This window comes from Phaethon aethereus (genome assembly GCF_964289735.1).
Source record: "Phaethon aethereus genome assembly, chromosome: 1".
In the NCBI taxonomy this organism is placed as follows: Eukaryota; Metazoa; Chordata; class Aves; order Phaethontiformes; family Phaethontidae; genus Phaethon; species Phaethon aethereus.
Window position 1 is genome coordinate 41897397 of NC_138575.1, and position 19571 is coordinate 41916967.

The following is a 19571-nucleotide window of genomic DNA, read 5'->3' on the forward strand; positions in this document are numbered from 1 at the left end:
AGGTATTTTTACACTGTTTTTAATAAGAGCAAAGCTGAACATACTAGTCTTCAGGTAGTCAGTTTTACTTTTTATGTGCAATAACCACCAATTTTTGGGGCTAGCTGAGATGGATTTTTGTCTACTTGAAGGTGCTGAAAACAGGTAAGCAAGGTAATTTTGAAAAAAAAAAAAAACCCACACCAAAACCCCAACATTTTGGTGTTTGCTTTTAGCTCTGTGCTGTTAGCTCCTCCACAGGTGGCCACTTTGGATCTTAGCACTGCTATTTCTGTACTCACTGTTCTGTCTTGCAGCTGCTCACTATATTGTAGTGTGTGATGGATTTTGAGATGATGTTGCATCCTTGCTAGTGCTCCTGTTGGAGAATATGTAGTTATTAAGCCAAGGCTGTGCAGCAGTAGATCTAGACCTAGGTCAAGTGCCTCAACCAGTGGCTGTGAGATGGATTTTATGTTGCATCAAATGAGGCACAGGCCAGTAGGTAGTGTGAACTGGAAGAGGCTGCGTGTTAAAGACGTTAGACACTATTAAGGACTCATCTTGAGCCTTCCTGGCCCTTGTGTGAGGGACACTCAGGTTGCACTGAAGGGCCCTGTCAAGTTGCCAGGACTCTCAGCTCCTGCCCACCTTTCAGCCCTGCTGTATTGCCATTTCCAAATAACTTGTATGCAGCCCTTTGCATCATGACATAGGATGGTGACCCCTGTCCTGTACCACTTGCTCTGTTGTTTTAACTTACTGTATGCTTCCTTTTGTGGTTCCTGTTAAAACTAATGCCGCAAATAATTAACTATATTGTATTAAAAAACAACTCCATATTTAAATATTTTATCTATCTCATGAAAAACTCTGTGACAATCAGCAAAAGAATTGGTTACTTTAAATCTTGTCCAGCATACTACTGCTTTTCTACATGAGAAGTGCAGTGGGTATTTAAAGCGTTGGAAATAATTTGGACATAGTGTTGAAGGCGGATTCAAACCAGATTCAGTTACACTGTAATAGTTTCGATGCACTGGCTCAGAGTCCCACCTGCTGAAAAAGGAGATTGTAGCCATTTGTTAGCTTTTTCTCCTATAGCTCTCCAGAAGTGACCACCAAATCTATTTAATCAAATGGGCCTCACTCCTTAGTTAGACAGGCTCAATATCTTCTCATGGCCAATTCCTCTCACATGCTGTAGGGTGTGTTCCGTGGTTTTCTAATGGGTATTTGCTGAGAAGAAACTGTTGTTTGTATGGAGGAATCATGGAAGTTGTGTGTCTGTTTGCACATTTGCAAGGAAAGGATTTAGTAAGAAGCAGACCTACCTTGTCACAACCTGAAGCCTCAAGAGAAACTGCCTAACTGGCTGTCCCTATAGGTACTCTGAGGAAAATAGTATGTCCAAGTCTTTCACCCCAAAATAACCCTGGGTATCATGGCCTTGTTGCAGACGTCAATGTTGGGACTGATCTGTTTGGGGAGAATTATTAATATAAAGTGACCTCTGAATATTACATAAAGGTTTTTACTCCTCCCTCTCACACAAGTTCCCAGTTATGACTGATTATGTCATCCAAACAATGAGCTGCTCCTGATTCACAAAGCCAAAAATAAAAGAAGGCAGCTGAATCACTTTCCCTTATCACACTGAGAAGTTGATATCTGAGTCAAAGTTGATTTCTCCTCCCATGCTGGAAGTAGCTCTTTCAGGTGGAAGAGACATTTACAGAGACACTTAAGGTAACCCAGGTGGTGTTATTTTTTGTAGAAGCACAATGGGGGGGCTGTACTCCCCTGGGGCAGGTGCTTGACAAATACAGAGATGTTACTTGCCCTAAAATTAGCAATGTAAAGAGTCGACTTGAGAGCAAGTAGAAAGAACATCTCCCAGCAGTGAGAGTGAGGAGGCCAAGAAATTAATTCAGCTAAGCACCAAATGTCACCTGAGGTGCTATTAACTGACTTTTGCAACATTCGGTCCCATTTCCATCCTAGATAACAACCAGAGAGGCAGCAAGCTGAGAAATACCAGCCAAGAGTCTTAACACAGAAAAGCAGTGCAGGTTCCAGTGAGGCAACTTCAAAGTAAATAGAGAAACAAATGACCGGAGAGAGAACATGCATATTAATGAGCTTGAAGCAATATGCCCAAAGCAAGCTTGCCATTAGCATGACCTATTTCAAAAGATAGTGACATTAACAGCTGAGCCATTACAGAGAGGACAATGGCTTTAGGAAGAGAGGAAAACACCTCTTAGGAATTCAGACAGAAAGAGAAGAATTATTACAGGTGATTCCGTCATCTTTCGCTCCATTCTGCTTTCAAAAGCCACCACGTATCAGCCTTGATAGATCTGCTCCTTGTGCCCCGTCAGTCCTGAACTGCAAAGGAAACATGCAGATGTTTTTGTCCCTGCAGAGCTGACACAGTGGATGTAGAGCAAGCTGCAGCCTGGTCCCTGGGCAGACTAGAATTGTTTGCTAAATTACAATTAGTCACATCTGTACAGCCCCACTGAGGGCAGGGATTAAATGGGAGAGCATTGCAGAGGCCCTGGTGCTGGCTGGCTGGAAGGGGAAGGACGGCTGCAGGGTAAGAGGGATGAAAAGGAAAGATGGGAGTACCCCTCATCCTCTTGTTTGATTCTGGTAGTCAGATTGGGGTAAGGAGAAAGGAATGGCTTCTACTCCTTTTTAAAAGTAAGCATTCTTACCATGGGAAGTAGAATATTGAAAGAGCCAAGCAACCATCTTTGCAGTGTTTTTTTGAAAGATACAGTTTTCTTTACAGTGTTTTAAGAAAGTAGGAAAGAAGGAAGACACAAAAAACAAGTGACTCAGAGATACATTACTGAAACAAAACAAAATATTTGCACAATCCACTTTTTGCTTGTAGCACAATATGTATCACTATATAATGTGGTTCCTCGTTGGGGAAATACAATATTGGTGATGCATGTCTGCGTGCTAATTATTATCATCATCATCACTAACGTCTTGTGCTACCCTGTGTGACTTTCTAAAAATGCTTTTGAGTTAATTTTTCAAGCATGCCTGGTCTTTCTAATTTCACATAGTACAAAAATAAACAAAGACTCTCTTTTCTGCCTACCTATCAAACCTTAAGCTGTAGAGAGGACTTGACATGAGGTGTTTCAATTAATTTATACAATATATCATTTACAACACATTTAACAGCACATAACATAAGGTTTTGCCAGGAAAATTGTACAAAAAATATACCTCGGTTTACCTTTATTACCTTGTCATTTGTGGACTTGGGAGCTAGAGTGCAGCTGTCTTTGTAAAACTGTAAGTTGATAAGCAGGATCCTGTCTCTCTTGCTAATGACAGAAATGACTCCCAGCTCCTGCAGAGTTGTTTCAGTGCAACTCATGTTACCTACCCCTTCGTGATGCAGTATGTATAGGATGTATTTGTGTATATGAAATTCGGGGGGGGCACGTTAACTGGTGGTGGCTCAGAAAAGAGGAGGTTAGCAGAGTGTTTGTGGTTTGTGGTCACCTTTTAATCTTTCTTGATTTTTTTTCTGGTATTTTAACAGTGTTGGACAGTAATAATAAAAAAATTTCTCTTGTTTTTTCTAGCCTTTATTAAGCAGAAAACCACAATAGTGAGTTGCTTATGAAATTGAAGGAATTATGTGTGATGAGATCTTGTAAATGCATTTCAGGCTTGTTATGAATCTAAATGTTTTACCTTGTCTGGATGATGACTGAGGCCAATCGTTTATTTCTAAAGCTGACTTTGATTTATCTGTATATGTATCACAAACAAAATATTTTCGATATATACGTTGGGATAAAAACAACGTTCAGAATCGCTTCTCTGGGAGAAGTCAGTGGTAATTCATGTGAGCTTACTTGCCTGTCTTTTCTTGGGATCTATGTTATCTGGTCTTGTTGCCTTCATTGTAGTTCTTCTCCGACGCTGAAAAACCGGCACATAATTCAGGACAATTACACATTATGTTTTCTGAGGAGATAACCAGAATGGAAGAAACAGGAATGTTGCAGATAAAGACTGAGTTGCATTTGGTAACTTCGGGTAGACACAGTGTTTGCAGTCTCACTAGACAGAGCAGACTGTTGCAGTCTCTCATCTTCACAAACAACAGATTAGATTTCCCAGAGGGGCTATTGATAGTGGTAGGCCATAAGTACAGCTTGTGAACTGGATTACTGTCTTCCTCCATGAATGAACAAATGGAGCTGAGAAGAAAATTATGAAAATATTTGAGATTTTGAACATTCCCACTGTGCATCTGAAAAATCAAGACTGCTTGAATGTTTCTCATTTGTATTTGAAAAACGATAGACAGTGAACTAAGCGCTGTGGTAAGTCTGTGATCAGCTCCCCTGCTGAGGCTATTGTGCCATCTGAAAATAATTATGTATTGGCCAACTGAAACCTGGGATTACAACTCAAGAGCTATGGCATTCACCGAGCATATTGAAGTTTAACATTCAAATCTCTGCTTGGCCTTTTTCCTATATTCTAGCTGCATGCCATGATTGTGTGATGAATACCAAGAGTGAGCATGGTGAGTACCCTAAGTCCAGTGGTCACATAATGGAGTTTCTTGCAAAGGAGTTGCTTCCAGCTACCCCTGTAGTGAGTGAATAAAGGAGCTGTAGCATGAAGAGCTGGGAGTAAATATGATTTATAAACTGCTTGAGTAAATTTTGATGGACTTACGGGAGACATATGAAATGACTCTGATTTGGGATGCGTCACTTAAGGAAGATGAACCAATTCCCAGGGTGAAAGCTAGGACTATAAAGCTGAAATCAGGTATGATGGATCACTATAGCCAGGCATTGTCCTGCCACACAGCATGAGACTGGAAATACTGCGATCTATATTGCTCATCAGTAGATGGCCTGGGCTGTTTGTGTTCCTGACTTTGACCTGGCAAAAACACCCATGTGTGGATGTATTTGGAAATTGCCCAAGTGCAAAACCTGCAACTGATACAGGAAGCAGAAGAGAAAGCTGATGAAACCTTGCGGCTTTCTTAATCATTACGAAATTGTACAGGTCTGTTTGAATCAGGAGAGAAGGATAACTTGCTGATAACTTACTTTCCTTTGATTGGTGAGGTGCTGGTGGGCACACTGACTGCTGCTTTAAAAGCATGCCCTAATTCATGGTTTTGCTCTGCATAATGTTCTAAAGGAATTAATAACAGGTAATGGTCTCAATTTTTTAAGGGTTTCTTCCAGCAATACTTTTTTTAGCAATACAAGACTAAAGGGGAGAAACCCCTTGTAGATTCCAGGGCTCAATATTTAATATTTTAGAATACTGCAGTGAGTTTTCATGGTCATCACATCAGAGATTCATGGCAGAAGAACAAAATCTCAGCAGCGATATCTAACTAGCTTTGTAGCTCAAAATCAAATGGCTCCGTACTACATAAAAATAAGCTAGCGCTCCAGAGTAGTTACTACAGGGTGACTTTGAAGAGTTCTGCTGCTGAAATGGGAGCAAATACTCAGTGTTTTCTGCAGGAACTGTGACAGTTTGTTGAGGCCTTTGTTCTAGGCTTGGAGAGAGTCTATTTTCAGGTTTGGATCTATAAAATTGCTGTGCTGGTCAGGCCACATGGCTGGTGCCTTGTGCCAAAGTGCAGTTGTAAATAGCTGCTTAGGAGGGATGTAAGAACAGGATGAGCATATCTGATTTTTTTCAAATGTTTTCCAAGTTTCTGACTACTCAAACTCAAGGAACTCTTGAGCCAAATGTGGTTTCTATGTATTTAATTATCCTGAATGGATTTCTGTCCAGAGACAGCTGTTTATCTTCGAAGACATGTAAATTTTTAGTACCTGCAGTAACTTTGGCAAAGAGCTCTATGGCTCAACTATTCGCTGTCTTGTGAACTGTCTCCTTCTGTTGTTTTTCACCTGATTCCTACTAGCTTTTTTTTTTGTATTTGAAGAGGGAATGATCAAATCATCCCTGTGTGCTTTCTCTATGCCATCATGACTTTACATAGCTGTTTCATTTTCTCCCTTAGTTGTCTCCTTTTCTGGATTGAAAAGCAATCGTTTGTTTAGTTATTCATCACGTGGAAGATGCTCTGTAACTTTGAGCATGTTACTCCTTCCCTGAACCCTTTCCACCTTTCCATCTAGAACTGGAAAAGAAAGAGAGAAGACACCTCAATCACCAGGTTGGGGAGTGGGGTAAAGAAAGAGTTCAAACCCTGATCTGAATTTGGGTTAACAGCAGTATCAAATTAAGCCAGTTTTTGGTGTGCTTGTTATAGAAGTGGGAGCCTTTTGTATGGCAGAAAGAGTGGACCTGATGTTGTAGAGCTGACATGGTTTGCTGCTTAGGGACAGGAGAAACGGGCTGCATGCAGGAGGGAAGTAGGATTCAGTGGATCCATCTTTATGAACCAGCATCGCTATTCAAGGATGCAAGTCCCTGCAGTTTTTGATCAGCAGAAGGTACAAAGGGGTGATTCTGCTGCTGCAAATTCTGTGAGGGGACTGGAGAAGTAATTTAGGTGGTGAAGAAATGATGTATCAGCCACTGCGGTGAAGGTGGGGAGCTGGACTACTGATGGTGGAATTGTAGTGTTTGTGTTTTTTTTCATTTGTAGAGGGTGCTATAAAATACTGGTTTGCAAAACATTTTTAAATACCAACCTCCTGCTTTAAGTAGTTTCTGAGGTAAGTAGGTCAACATAGGACATGTTACATCTGGGAATGAAACATTTCGTGCGTTGTACTGTGTCACTCAAAGTTCAGAATGCGAAGGAGGGTTCTCCTGTTGGTATGAGGGTGCTCAGCTATTCAGGTCAGTGACCTGCTTCTTCAGAGGATTTCAGGTTGCCCTAACTAGAAATAACTAGTTAACTGGGAATAGTGTTGTTCTATAACGTGCTTGTATGTATGTATGCTTGGGCCCAACCCTGTAATGAGGAAGCTAGATCCAAGAGAGAACTAATTTGGCTTAATTGGGAGCAAGGAAGGAAATAGAAATTTCTCTCTAGAAATAATATAGCTGCTTTTAGAACAGGATGCAGTTTATGAAGATCAAGCCCTAAGCAGTTAGAAACACTAAAGAAAAAGCCTCTAATAAAATAACAAATTACAGCCAGACACTGGAGTTGTTTTTATTTCTTGTAGCATTATGTTTCCAAAAGTGGTTAGATCATAATCTGTGAGGTTACTGAACTGCAAATGCAAATTTACATGCACACAAGTAATATATTTTGACATGTAGGTTAACAAGAGAATGGTGCAAATTTCACGCAGCACTGGCTTGCTAATTACGTTTGTTTATTTTCAGAAGCAACTTCATTTTCATTAAGAAATTGCAGATTCTGCAATAGTAATCTTTGCTGGTAGTTCAATAGCTCACACTCTGAACGTGTGCTCTGCTACAACAGAGGCTCAAAAAAAAGAGGTCAGGAAGAGTGTGTAGAATTTAGGAGTGCATGCCAGTGGCAAGCATCTGCCATTTTGTTGTTGGATCCAGCTGAGATAGGTTGAAGAATAGATGGAAGGAGTCTATGAATTTTGATAAGGTTTTTTGCATATTTGTTTTCCCTTTTGACCTAGAATAGGAAATGTATTAGCAAAAAGGCATAAAGCATCTTTTATAGAACATTTGTAACTGGGACAAGAGAAAGGACCTAGCATAAGCTTTCAGCGAGCAATAATTGCACAAGTGTTTTGGGTAATAACTACAAAAAAAGGACATAACTTACAGGAATAAAGGTTTAAATAAAGAAAATGGGGGAAAAAAGCAGTAGAAGAAAGGTTCAGAATATATTGCTACTGCTCTTCCCAACTGCCCCTGTGCCTTCACCAATATGTTGAAGGAAAGAGATAATCCTAGGCTCTGCGTAGATACCATTCATACTGACATTGCTACAGTTATTTTTCTTTGGTCATAGCATATACATGTAAACTCACTTCTAAAATGCATTCATGTACAGTTCAGAACTGTGGAGATCTCATGCTGCTAACGCTTTATTTGTGTACCATGGTACATCCCATACTACATGAAGAAGTATTCTTAGAGGAGTATATAGGTGTTGAAGCAAACTAAAAAAGTGGATTTTATAATGCTCCTTGCTTTTTCTATTGCATTTATTTATTTTTACTTAAATCTGTAAGATTCTGTAACAAAGAGTGGTAATTGAGTTATTTGTACACGACGTGGAGATCCTCCGGCAGCAGCACACGGGTATATGGGAAAGTGAAGGAGTTCAGCATGTGGCAAGTCATTTCAACCATGTCTAGGTCTCACTTAGGACCAAGGGAATGTCTGTGCTGTGAGTGCGCAGGTGGGGGAGTTGGCTTTATCCATGCTTTCCATGGAGCCAGAGCAGCTGAGGAGTGCTGTGCAAAAAAAGTTTGCATGACTACACGTGGGGTTCTCTTAGGAGCAGCCCCCTGAATGCAGCTGCTGGGTTATCTGGCTGGGACCTGCAGTGCTGTTGGGGTGGGCCAGCTCCAGGTTTCCCTCCTTCAGGAATCGGTGCACTCTGCAGTGCAACCGTGGCTGCGACCCTGCACACCCAGCCCTCCTTTTGGGGGTCAGTGGGCCCATCTGGAGAAGGAAGCCAGGAGATTCTGCTTTCAGGCAGAAACCAAACCAATTACGCTTAATGAAGAAAGTCCTCAAACCATTCACTTACCTTTTTATTGTCTGGAATATTTCAGTAAATTTTGCTTCCAGAAGGGACATTCATACATGTAGCTGTTATGCATAACCCAAATACCATCTTCTTATGGAAAGAGTCTTAAAATTCATGTCTGCACAGAGCTGAAAAGATCCTAACTTAGTATTCACAACTGTGCATAATCTGAATCATTTAAAATATTGGCTCAAGGACTGAGCATATTGCATGTGCTCAATCTAATTCTCTCACACAGTGTTTTCCCCTGTATTTTCTTTGTATGCACAGATGAAAGTATGGAAGTAAGACAAAATATCACTGGTATCCATAAAGAGCTAACTATGCCCAGGGCTTAATTACTTAATGCTGCAGCTTTAGAAGTGGTTCTTGTGCCTGTCATCATCTTTCCATCAAATGGTATCAAAGTGCTGGATGGGGATATGTTTCCATAAATTTTTAATGAGATATTTGAGTGATCTACCATAATGATTTTGTAAATATATCTTAATTATATATTTATAGGTCCAACTCTGACACCACAAGAAGGCCAAGGGGAGGATTGCCATTGCTTTCAATGAGTTTAGGTCTGTGGGCTAAGTACCACCTTCATTTCCATGTACAGAGTCTAAAAATCAGTATGGTTGTACGCAAGCAAATGATGGTAGGATTTGTTGCTGTAAAATTAATGTTAATATTTTACTTGCCAAAACCTGTTATTTAGGAATATGGGTTTCTGCAAGGAAAGAATCAACTCTGGAGGACATGTGAGTTTGCAGTTGTGTGTATCTGTCCAAACCAAGCTCACATGGTACAGCATGCAACACATTCTGTTGTCTACTTCTTAGCGCTGTCAGGCCTTCTGATGTTGTTGTATACATATATTTTTGATTTGTTGATGATTTTTGAAAGTTAAAGCAAATACTCTAGACCTGGGAGCACCATTGAAGCCCAAGAAAAGTTTATAGAGAAGGGCCTTGTGTCTGTTAATTTTGGTTGTATTGGTTTGATTGCAGCTGTGGCTGAAGTTGTCTCAGTGCAAGGTCAACAGAACATCAACATGATGGTGCCGTTTCAGGCACAGTTTGAACACCCCCCAACATCAATCTGTTTGTGAGGTTCAAGGTCGGTTTGGGATTTTGCTTTTGCATCAGACAAAGCATTAGTTTGGACAAGACAACCTTCTTTCACTTAGCATCTGTAAGCTTTATATTTTCTGTACATTATAGAGAGTTTTCTATAGATCATCATTCTGGCATTGATAAAGATGTTGTCTACTAGTAGTACTAGATAAAGCAGTTTGAATGCAGAGATTTTTTTCAAGATATGCTGGAAAGAGTGGGTACTCCCAGATTATCCCTTTTCCCCCATAAAACATATTACTCTTTTTCTAAAGGTTTTTCTTCTCTCCCTTGAACTGTAGGCTGTAATTGTTACAATTATGTAGCAATATATTATATATTATTATATATAATAATATAGCAATACATTATATTATAATATATTATAATATATAGTAATATATATTACATATTATATTTATATATTATATAAAAGTGGCTGGAATTATAGTTTAACAAGATATTTTATGTTTCTAGAATGTAAAGATCTTTATAGGATTAGTTTTTTGACTTTGAATAAACATATTACCTTATGTATACATCCATACTATATATCTGCAATGAATTTAGGACCTATATAAACACAAAAATCTTAAAATCCTGAAACACAGAAATCCTGATCACTAGTGACCATTTCAGAGTGATCTCCACATTTGGTAAGTCACTCCTAGACCACAGCCACTGTAAATTACTTGGACTTCAGTGAGGAGCTGTGATCTCTTTGCTCACAGGTACTTGCTCAGTATAACTTTTTGTCCACCTTGCTGAATACGTGTTCATGTGATTTGCTTTGTGTTTACAGACTTCTGGCAAGTAACTTAGTGGTGACTCAGTTGACTACTTTGTGGTTATGATAGATTCATTTTACGTGCCCTCACTGCTGAGAATCAGGGAGCTACAAGGAGATGCTCAACTATACTTGAAAAAGATTGTTTGGGGCTGTGAAAAACATCTTCAATTTGGATGTATTTTTAGTAGCAAAATTAATAGATATTTAAAATTCCCTGAGCTCCTTTTCTTCTTTGATCTGTCTGTCAGCTTGACATGAATAGAACTTACACTTTTGTGCTGATGCCTACTATTTTTTTTTTTGGTTTTTTTGCAAGGCAGGTTAAGCAAATGCATCAAGAGCCACAAAAGCTTTTGGGAGTCTCTTTGCATTTATGTGATTAAAAGAACATTGAGTTTAAATGCAGTGTTGCTGTTGGAAACAGTGAAGTTTGAAAACAAGTCTTAGCTATTAAATCAGTGTTCAGTAAATACATGCAAAAAGTTAATTTCCTTTTTTAAATGTTTAGAAAATTAGTGGAGATGCTGTTATTTTTGGAATTAAGTCCTATCCTTTTTTGCTCCTCAAACGTTAATTTGAAATGGCTATGATTGTGAAGAAATAGTGCATTTTTTTCCTTGAATTGAGAATTTTAAACCTTCACTGGCCAGTTGTCCCTGTCTCTTCAGTGTGTTTCTGCCCCCACAGTTTCAGAGCTTGCAAAAGTTCTGAGATCCTTCCAGCCCCAGGAGGCTGCCTCCCTTTCTGAAGATAATACTTCCCCTCATTAGCAGATACATTAGGACTTTTGCTGCTGATCATGTACACAAGAACCTCATACTCCTTCTCAGCTAAAATGTCATGGGGGGCTCAGTGACTCTCTTGCATCACTCCCTGCAGTGCAATTGCCATACGTGGTAACTGGCCTGGCGATTAGATGGGGCACAGGCTGCTCCAGGGAATGGCATCATGAGAAGCACCACATGTGCCTGGTGCATTCCCCAGGGGAATGCTAGTCAGGGAGAACATTGGGGGTCTGCCTCTGGGCTGGCCAAAGATATTAAAGAGGTCTTGCAGCCCGCAGAAATTAATTCTGACAGTGGACTGGCATAGGGTGGTGATTCAGTAAACTCTCTGCTTATAAAATGAGGATTGCCTGTACTGTGATTTGTTGCTGCACCTTTGCTTCTTTTTATCTGTGGATTTACCTTACCAGTCTATGAAGAACGTCTCCCAGATAAGTGGAAGAGGCCCCGGTGCCAGTTTTGCAGTTACGCAGTTTCCTTACAGCATTGCAGCGTGTTAAAAAGGACAGGCTCAGCCTCCTCAGCTTGGAGAGGTTTTCTTGGTATTTCAGGGAACGTTGCAACTTGATGCCTTCTCTTCTGAGTCTCCTTCTTAACATGCTTGCTGGAGAGTGGAAGTTGGTCTTTTTAGAGAAGGGGAAACTATGTTGGACCAGTGCTGGGGTAATTGTGGGAAACAGGTCTTCTAGGCTTTTATAGAGATGCTGGCTTTGGATGTGGGAGGAAGAAAAGTGTCTGAGGTTGTTCTTGTCTGTTTTCTGGGTATTCTTCCAAGCAATGCAGTTCACAGCTGGGGCAACAGTCCTAGGGTTGATGACCCCCCACAAAATGGGGATGCTGTCAGGTGAAGGACAGCTAAATGGTCTCTTGTACGTGTATTTGTTCCAAATTCTGCTCTTGCTTGGGTCATGCCAGCCTGTTGGTGTTCAAGTACCTGGCCTTTTGCTAAAGGAGTCATATTCTCCAAGCTGTAGCATAAGCCACAGAGCTGAGGGAGCACTTCTGGGGTGCCAGCCCTTGCCCATGCAGTGTATAAAATCAGGAATGTTTTTGCTTTGATAGGTTTTGTTAATGCAAAGTCCTCATTTGAAAGAGTAGCAGAACAAATATCTGGAAAACAGGAATGGCAGAGGCCTAAAGACAGTCCTTGCTTGCAGCCTGTGAATTATGAAGTACCATGGTGGATCAAGTGTGCCACATGAGGCAGCATAGACTGAGGAATGTGGTGGAATGGTGGTGACATATGTTTACTCAGCTTTTTAACTTTTCTTTTCAGCTTGACTTTCAGAGGACCCCACCTCTTGCGAGACCCAGCTAAACATGTCAAAAGACCTGACTGTGCCTCTCATGTTAACTGTGTGAAACCTCTAGATGGCTGAAATTTGAAGCAACAGCTTGCAACAGAAATGAGCAAATACTCACTTCAGCTACCGTAGAGAGCGCTGAACATGAATTCACGTTACATGTTGTAAAATAAAGTGGAAAGGGAATGGCCCATTATTGCACATCATTTGTTCTTAATAACTCCATATGAAATTAATAAACCTTAACACCCCAGGTTTTAGAAGTTGTTCAAGATAAGAGTCAAATGATAGGGAAGGGGAAATAGGAAGGATAAAGCATTAGGGCTTCAGTGCCTTATGTTTAACAAATGATCTAAGCAGCAGTTCTTAGTTTCAGTGGTCTCATCTGATAGTTGCATATTAAGCTTCAGCACTATTAGTTAATTATGTCGAAAAAAACAGGAGTTTTTTCCCTGACAGTGTTGAGCAAGTGTGCTTTTGTAGGATTATTTTTCACATCATCTCTGACTACTAGCTCTCACGGAGGGGAATTTCTGCCTTGCCAGGAAACACCAGCCTTTTACACAGAAACACTTTCTGCTGAAGTGTTGAGGTTCCCGATTCTGCAGCTCCAAGGGCTTCTAAGGTTTTCAACTGAGATAAAATGAGAGGCATGAACAGACATCAGCTTTGTGCAGAGCAAGCCTAAATTCAGATTATTTAGGAGTAATTCAAACATGGAGTGGGATATCTCCAGTGGCTCCAACTCTGTGGGCACTAACTTCTTTTGGAGCGGCAGCAGCAGAAAGATCCCAGAAGTGCTTCATCCTCCATTCTCTCTGCCCGCTCTTTAGAGTAGCAAGAGGGCCTCCTTCATGTGACAGTGGACAGCAGAATAACACATTCTCTCAAGAGACACAAAGGTTAGTAGGAATGTCCTCCAGATCTTATTCCAGAAAATGGATTGCATCTGCAAGGTAGGCAACCGCCATACATGTTGTCTTGTCTTGGCTGGGCTCCCCAGCGTTCGATGTATAGAGTTATCTCCTTACTGCTACCACTGTAGAGCTGTGTTCCTTGAGCTACATTTTCTGCTTCCTTACAAACTCAGGATGACAATTTTTTTTTGGTGACCATTATGACTTTTTCTCCAGAAACTCTTGAAAAAAGAAACATATAATTTCAAATTATTCACAAGGGGTTAAGCCCCACTGTGCTCACTGTATTGCATGGTTTCTCTGAGCATGTCAAGCCTCTGCATTAGCAGAATTTGCATGTAGTGATACTGTATGCTATGGCTGTCAACAGAAATGTGGAGGCTGGTATGCATCTACTCCAGAGTGGTCTAATGAGTGGCACCACATCTACTCAAAGTTCTGTTGATATTTTCCCAAGCATTCACCCTTGGTGAAAGGTCTGAATGCAAACCAGAGGGAAAAAGGGGAATATTGTTAAATATATACACTTTGAAATCTCCAAAATAAACCTCATTTCAGTGAGCCTAAATACATTTCAAAGTGGCAGACAAAATACTTCAGGAAGGTAACTGAAAAATTAATCTTTGTTTTCTTATTTAGAAATGCTGTTGGCTGTGAATGGGGTCACTGCCTTTGGATGTAGGCGAATCATCTATAATGAAAGACTTAGCCATTGAATTTTACTTTTTTTCTGCTTTTGATCTATTCACAAGCTCATCATGAGATTTATTTGTTGTTCAAAAGTCTCCCTGCATTTCTACTCAATAATGTTCCCGCATGAATAGCTGTCAAATAGACAGTATTGCTTGATGTTTGGACTCCAACATTGGGCTCTATTGGCTAGTTGCCTGGGTTACCTGTGTTATATCTATCTGTTTCTTGTAGTGGAGCTTTCTTGATACTACTCAACAGACTGAATTTTGAATAATTCAGTCAAATGTGAAATGCCAGCTTTTCTTCTGGTGACTACTGATATCTCTGAGACTGAAAAATAAGCAACTACTCACAAATTTACTTGTGCCATCTCTGAATGAAGAAAGAAAACACAAATGGAGTCACTGATATATCTGAATCAGTATTTGCAACTTTTAAAGGGGGAAAGAAAACACTTCATTAATTCTTAGGATTAATTGCTAACAATGTGATTTTTAAAAATCTCTCAGTTGTATATAACTATCTTCTTACAAGAAAATTACAACTAGATGAGAGATTTAATCTCTAGGTGAATAATTTTAGAGCTAAAATATCAAAGGTTTCCTTCTCTCCTGAAGAAAAAGGAATTAATCTTTGCATATTGTGACCATATCACACACATCTGAATTGAGTGGTCCATTCAAATATCCTTTGAAATAATAAATCCAGTAGAAAGAATGTAAAGACATTTTCTTGAGGATATTTATTTGGCCCTGGTCTTGCAAGTATTTAGACACATTGGTGGTTGCATTGTCTTCATTGCCACTAATTTTGTATATGCGTGTAATAAAGTGATGGATTGTGCTGCTATGTGTCAGCTTGGGGCTGTAGCCCCATCCCATTAGCAGTTCCTGTAGTGGTGAATATTCTTGTTCACGTGCTGGGGTTGCAGTCATGCAGTTACTCAATCCTTCCCTCTTCCCCCTTGCAACAGGGAGTGCAAGTGAATCAGCTCTTGACATGGTTGGTGTTCTCAGGACTCGTTCTGACAACATCTTTTCAAGGTACTTTTAGAGAACAGATAAAATTTCATGTTATACATCATGCTGGAAATTGCCAAGTGAACACAAATATTAGTCTCTAAGCTATACCATAAGAAAACTAAGTGAAGTGGAATGGCTTGAAAGGCCTTTTTATGGACAAGTCAGATTTTGAAGTACTGACTCTGTGACATTAGCACCCAACACCCTGCGCAAGCTCTTTGCACAAGTCCCGGGAGGGAGATTCCCAAACGCAAAATGATGTGATATGAAGAGTGATTTTTCAAAGTCTTGGAAACCAGCCAGTTGAGCAGAGTTGAGCTTTTCCCTGCCTTTGAACATTCTAAACACACTTGAATAATGATTTTTTTTTTTCTTTATTAGCTGTCATAGCTGTCACTGATCTTTTTTTTTTTTTTTTTTTTTTTTTTGCTTTTTGTAGTCCAGTTTATAATGCAGGACAGTGCCTGAACATGGAGAACAGACATTGTGTTTACCCTGGAGAATAGGCTTGGAGTTTGTCAGGGTATGAGCTGTTCTGTATCTTCCCTGTCAATAGTAGGACAGCTGATCTGACTCTTATAATTGTACATGTACTGGGCCAGACTAGATACCCCAGTATCTTGTCTCTGACACTGGCAAATTGCGGACATCTAAAGCCATACAGTGGTGATATTTGCCTGGTATACTGCTTTAGTTGCCAATGAGTTTTGATTCAAGGACTCTGAAGGAAGAGATCTGCTATATTAGTATTTAATAGCCCTTAATAGGATTTTCTTCCATGGATCCATTTCATAATTTTTGAACTGATGTAGACAGTGTTTCATGAGCATGACTGTAAATTAGCTTTCATATACTTCAGTTAAATAAGATAAATAACTTAAAATTATATCCTACACTGTCTCATGCTCCTGGCAGTCTTGATTATTACATTGATGTCTATTGGCTTAAAAGTTATTTTTAATCCTTCATTTGGCCTTTTGATTCTTCATCTTATTTTGCTGATTTGGCTAACAGAATGGCATTTCAGTGGAAGGCTTTTCAAGAAATACAGAATTTATACAACATTGAAAGTCACCTTTCCTACTTCAAGAGCCTACCTATAGGTTGTAGCAAAGCCACGCTTCACCTCAAAGATGAGGTGGAACTGGAAGCAAAGGCAGATGACAGGTCACTGCTGGAGCTTGTAAGGGAGACGTGTTTGGGTCCGCAGGCTGGGGACTATGCTGGAGACAGGTCCAAGATGTGAAATCAGAACATGAGAGCCCACATGCCCCCATTTGCACTTACATTCACCAGCCTACACTTAAAAACAGTGTAATAGCCAGCTATTTACCTTTAGGGAAGGCTTTAAAAAATTTTTAATCTCAACAGTTATTTCTTCATTCAGCCATTCCCACTCCAGCACAGTTATCCTGTATATAACAAGTGCAGTTTGCCATACAGAGAGAAGCATATAGCAGGTATTTATGTGTCTGGGCTATAAAAAATGTTTCTATATAGTTAATATTTAACCTCCTTATCAGTATGCTTTGGTGTTTGTAGACTTGTGAGCACAGCTTGCCAAAGGCTGGAGAGTCTCATAATGCAGGGAGCTGCCTCTGCGTGTCTGTCTGTGGGTGGGAGGGTGCGAGGAATTGGGTATTGCTGACTAATGATCTGAAGATGGCAGCATTGGGTGAGCTATCTCATTTTCTTAGCTAAGCAGAGGTCTCAAATACAGAAATTGTAGTTGTTGCATATGGCAAATTTATCAAAAAATCAGCTTTTCATTTGAAGGGCTTTTCGTAATGCTATAGCTTAATACCACAAGTTACTAGTAGGCAGATGTATTTTATCTGGTCATTTTGTATGCATTTTATTTGAGTTATACTGAGAGTGCAAGTCTTATCAATACTGAAGATAGGCTCTCATCAGCAAGTGTTGACTCATAAATATGACTCCCTTTAATAATAATAATAGTAACAACAACAACAACAACAACAATAATAAATAATTTTCCAACTTAATTAAAAAAAGCTCCCTCTTTTGTGCTGTCTATCCATCAAGGAGGAAGTGAAATTGAGGTCTTCTGTCTTGTGAACACCCTACCCCTGGGCAGCAGAGATTGCTCTCTCCTGTGCCAATGTTAGCTCTCTGCCTTCTGCCCCTTCCTTCCCCGTGAGTGCACATCCTCAGGGAACTGGAGAGCATTTCTCTTCCCTCTCTCCACTGGCCTTATAGATTGCCAAGTGGGCATTCTCCTGGCAGCAGCATGCCATCACTTTGGTCCTCCTCAACATGGGGAAGGTCCACAGTAAAGGTGTCCCACAAATGGGGACAAAGTCATGTCTGCTCTTACAGATCTGTAACAGACAAACACCAGACCCCCCCTTTTTTAGCTGTTGTTTAAGGATGAAAATGACGGTGATCACTGTGTTTTGAGGAGCTCAGTCCTGCTGTGTCTGTCAGGGTGTTCATGTTTAAGGCATAAGAACCTGATGGGCCCTTTTAAGAGATCTGAGGGGGAGGGTACAAATTCAAAGACATTAGTGGAAATTAAGGGTAAAGCTGAGTGGTTCATTACTGACAGAGGCAGCGTGGACAGAACCAGGACTGTAGCCTCCTGAAGGTTTTTCTGGCAAAATACTTAGGAAGGGAAGTGAAGGTTGTACTCTTCTTGGTGGTAGGTCTCAGCTGCACTCATCACTCCTACAGCAATGCCTGTGTCATTTTGTGTATCTATTCCTGAGACGTCTCTTTGGGAAACCAGTTGTCTTGGCCGCCTTCGAAGTGGTGACATCAGCTCATTGCATCTAATGAAAAATTGTATGCCAGCTTGGCTTATCCAAGACAACAGCAAAGCCAGAGGTGGAACTCTGATATTTTTGTTTGATAATGTTGTGCTTTCACCTCCTCTTGTGGACATCTGTACCTTTGACTGCTGTGGTGGAATCTGACTCAAGACATTTGAAGTCACTACAACCTTTCTTTCTTCCTAGATGACCTAGCAGGTTTGGATCAGACACAGGGCTCATGTTTTTATTCTTTTTTTATTACACACTTCTACATAGAGCCATGCTGCATGGATCACTAGCTCTACAGGAACTTTTATGAGAGGCAGAGAAATGAATCATTTCACAATTTCTAAACATTTGTTGAACTTAAAAGAGCTGCTAATTTCTGCTCTTTTGCATTTAGTATGATACTCAGCCTGAAAGAGTGGTGGTTGTAAGGAGGAAATGGACAAAAAACCCCTACTGTGTTAGGATCCATTCTCAAGTTATTCAGAAAAACTTAAGATTTAGTACCAAACACTGGGTTGTTTCTTATCCTAAATTCCTATTTCCTGCAAAGACATGTAAATCTGCTAAGTTCAGTGGAGTTATGTCCCTTTGTGCAAAACCTGAAATTGTCAGATAATATAATAAACACACACATATATGGGTGTGTGTGTGTGTATATATGCAGTATTTTTGTATAGGTTAGAAATCAACTTCTTAAAACCTTCATATATAGATATATGAAGGGAGGGAACTGGGGTGGTTTAGTCTGGAGAAGAGGAGGCTGAGGGGAGACCTTATTGCTCTCTACAACTACCTGAACGGGGGTTGTGGCGACGAGGGCACTGGTCTCTTCTCCCAAGTAACCAGCAATAGGACAAGAGGAAATGGCCTCAGGTTGCGCCAGGGGAGGTTTAGATTGGATATTAGGAAAAATTTCTTCACTGAGAGGGTGGTCAGGCATTGGAACAGGCTGCCCAGGGAGGTGGTGGAGTCACCATCTCTGGAAGTGTTCAAAAAACGTGTGGATGTGGCACTTCAAGACATGGTTTAGGGGGCATGGTGGTGCTGGATTAATGGTTGGACTTGATGATCTTGAAGGTCCTTTCCAACCTAGTGATTCTGTGAAATAACTACTAGTGTAATCTCATCTGTTTGATCTAACAACAAAAAGCAAACTTGATGTGTCATAACAAAACCAAACTAAAACTCAGTACCATAGCAGCAGAAGTGATTGTCATCTTTTGCATTTAGTAGACCATGGGCTAGCTAACTGTGCTTCTTACTGTCTTCCTAACATTTAACTTTGTTGGTTGGATACAGCAAAGTTAGATACAGTACTGTTATGCTGATTTAGCACATCTCTCTCACAGCTTCTCATCAGTTTTACAGCTCAGATATGTTACCTGATTGAATGTAGACCTAAAGAACAATTGTAATGGATTGGTCAAGTGAACTCATTTGACTGACTGACTGTAATTTTCTTTCTGTAATTTAAGAAGCTAAGTGGCATATTGGTTCTTCATTTAT

The 19571-nt window shown here is 40.2% G+C and overlaps 1 protein-coding gene across 1 annotated transcript in view; it reads left to right on the top strand.

Annotated features, from left to right (window-relative positions):
• The window catches only part of TPH2 (tryptophan hydroxylase 2), a gene marked incomplete at its 3' end in the record, with an annotated part of 49640 nt that overhangs the window by 21751 nt on the left and 8318 nt on the right, over positions 1-19571 (top strand). The window lies entirely within an intron of this gene.